We start from the raw sequence: 3,135 nt of genomic DNA on the forward strand, positions 1-3,135 counted from the left end.
GGGAGGGAGATAGGGAGGGGAATAGCCAGGCTTTAGGGTGGGGATTGGGATAGGGTAGGCATTGGGTAAGATGGGGTTGGACAGGAGGGAGGGGTAGGGATCAATGGGCACTAGGGTGGGGATGGGACTATATGAGCCAAACTTTAGGGACCAAGAAAACCAACTTCTTTATCTGAGCTTATGGACTGATTCCATCTCAACTACTGGGAGTGATGGCAACAGGATGAGGGGGTAGGAAAGACCAGTGAATCCACCCAGAGAGGACACAGGAGAGTACCTCCAGGAAAGGGGAGAAGGGAAAGCTCTGGTTGATAGGAGAATAGGGAAGTGAGGACCATTATGGCCAAGAAAAACAAAACTCAGAATGAAGATATTGATACAATACCCGAGAGTCAAAAAAAGGGGATGGCAGGAAGAGTATGAGAGTGTGCAAAGTAAAAAACAATGCTCTAAAGCAGACTGGGAGTTTTGAAATGTCAGGTGGCAGAATATATGGAAGGGAGTGTGGTGCTTACAAGAAAACAGTGCTGGGATAGTGTGTGTGTGTGTGTGTGGGCGGGGCAAGATTGGAATTTTCAAGGAACAACTGTTGGAGGAAACCACTGGAAAACAGGAGGTGGGCAAGGTTGAGTGCACCCCAGCAGTCAAACTGACCTTGGGATTGCAGAAGAGGTTGGGAAACGGGAGCCAATCTCCGTTAATGGAGATTGTGGACTGATTCCACATCAAGTGTTTGGAGTGATGATAACAGGTTGAGGAGGGGGAAGGCAAAAAGAGAGGGGACGCAAGAAGAGGATCTGTAGGAAAGAGGGAAGGGAAAGGTCGGGTTGAGGGGGAAAAAAGAGAGGACTCAAAAGGACCAGAGAAGATGCGCAGAGGATCATGCCAGGATTATTGCATGAGTGGTACAGTTGAGGGAAAGACCAGGGAAACCAAGCAGAGAAAACCAAGGAGAGAAATTGCAAGAAGAAGGAAAGGGAAAGGTCTGGTTGGAAGAAATCACACAAAGGGCTCTGGAGAGAAATATGCCAGTGGTCTGGGAGGATGGATAGAGAAAGGGAAAATATCGAGTGCTGAGAAAGACCAGATTCGGGGCCAAAGATATTTCCACAAAATAAGAGCCATAATGGGAGGGAGGAAGGAGTAACTTACGTGTGTGTGTTGGGATTGTGGTGGTGGCATGAGCTAAATGATGGTGTTTTGCACACGACGGTTTGGAAGGGAGTGGGGTGGTTGCATGAGAGTCAAGAATGTCAGAATGGGGTTAAAGGATCCAGAACCAGGAAGACAGCAAGAAAATGGATGTAGCCGAGAAATCACCTGGAAGGATAGAGGGTGGCACCATGGGATTCACTTGAGTGAGTAGGGAGCAGAGCACCAAGGTTTGGTCCTGGAACTGAGGCCTCTTGAGGAGGAGGGCTGAGGGAGACAGGAGTGACCAATGGGAAAATATAGGGTGGACTGATGTGATCAGAGAGCACCTGAAGGGCGGTAGAGCAGAAGCAAGGCCCAGCTGGGACTGGAGATGATCTGGCAGACAGACGATGGCTGGCAGAGGAAGGAGAGAAGAGGGGCGGACAGCTAGACCCAGGGCTCTGTGCAGAGCGAGACTGAGCACCAAGGTGTCATCAGGCATGGAGCAGGCACAGGGGCAAGAGGGAGGGCTGAAGGCCAAAGACCCAGAGCAGTGGCTCCCAACCTTTTTTTTCCCATGCCCCACCTAAGCATCTCTAAAATCCTGATGTTTCCCCCAGCCCATGACATATAATTCCCATTATTCAAAAAGTGAACTCGGATTCATGTGGAGGACACCTAAAAAGCCATTAACTTGGTCTAAACAGGCTTCCAAAGAAGATGGCATCCATGAAAGAGAAAAATAAAAGAACAACAGGACAGTTGAAATACTGAGGAAGAAAAAACCCAGAAATTGTGCCAAAATAACAATATGAAGTGATGTGAAAAAGTAGCAAATAAACTTTTAAAACATATAACAGATGCCGGGGGGAGAGGAGGCTGGGAGAAGGTCAATTGGAGGAAAAAAGGACAGAGACGTACTACTGTTTGTAATACTTTAAACGAGAAAAAAATAAAAAACACACAAACATATAAAAGAGAACTGAAGTGCACAAATATGTCACAAAAGAACTTTCTCTACTGTACTAGTACAGGAGGCTCCTAGAACATTAAGAAATGCAAGAAATTTACTGTTAATAAGTCGTTCTGAAATCGCCCCCATTAAGAACCAAATAGCCGCACTGTCAACGGTGGGAACCAGTGACCCAGACTGATAAGGAAGAGGTAAGGGAATGAGAGGAAGAGGCTCCACAAGGTATGTGTCCAAGAATGTGAAACAAAGGAGTCTTAATGGAAACAGGAAAGATTACGGGGAAGCAGGTTGGCGTGTCCCTGGAGGGAAGCACAGTCCAGGTTCAAAGGCTGTGAGCAGAGGGCGCGGGCAAACAGGCAGATACAGGAGAGTATATAAAGGCCTAGGAGACCCCACAGGCATGTGAAGAAGGTGGGGAATGACGTAAGGAGCACAAAAGCATCATGGGGTTCATCCAGGAGATGAACAGACTGTGGCTATAGAAATGTCACCTGGCTCAGGAAGGACAGTTTTCTAGCTACGTATGCAGTAGAGAAGCAAAGCAGGAAAGATGATGAACCCAGGCCCAAGAGGTAGGACATCAGGTGAGCACATTCGAAATGTGGGAGAGTGTAGTAGTGGGGTCAAATTCAAAGAACACAAAGAGTGAGGAAGGACTGGAGAGGTACACACTGCACCCAAAGAATGGTAAAGAACGAAACCTGGGTGGCGACTAGGAGAAGGCACAACTTTACTCCCTTGAGTAGCACGAGAGCGTGAGGAGCCTACGCAGGGTGAAGATCACAGAGTGGGTAAGGCCAAAGAGCAATGCCGGCCTGGTGGGATGAGGTCAGAGGAGGATGAGGTGTGGAGAAGTGGCCCACGGAAAAGCCTGGGGACAACCCTGTCAGCACAGGGCTAGGGGAGAGACGGTGAGGTTACAGAGAAGGCCAGGTAAGCGACCACCATCTCATAATGGTGGCCCCACAAAGGTAAGGAACACGGGATAGCAGATAGAGTCAGTAGACCCCTCTTAGGGACGAGAGAGC

At 48.5% G+C, this 3,135-nt stretch overlaps 1 long non-coding RNA gene across 1 annotated transcript in view; it reads right to left on the reverse strand.

Annotated features, from left to right (window-relative positions):
- Window positions 1-1,362, reverse strand: part of LOC106726552 — a 4,680-nt gene extending 3,318 nt beyond the window's left edge. Inside the window, exon 1 of the long non-coding RNA XR_001362618.1 lies at window positions 1,321-1,362. This is a non-coding gene — a long non-coding RNA (uncharacterized LOC106726552). The remainder of the gene's footprint in view (window positions 1-1,320) is intronic.
- Between the last annotated feature and the right edge of the window lie 1,773 nt (window positions 1,363-3,135).

This window comes from Myotis brandtii, unplaced genomic scaffold (genome assembly GCF_000412655.1).
Source record: "Myotis brandtii unplaced genomic scaffold, ASM41265v1 scaffold280, whole genome shotgun sequence".
Taxonomy (NCBI): Eukaryota; Metazoa; Chordata; class Mammalia; order Chiroptera; family Vespertilionidae; genus Myotis; species Myotis brandtii.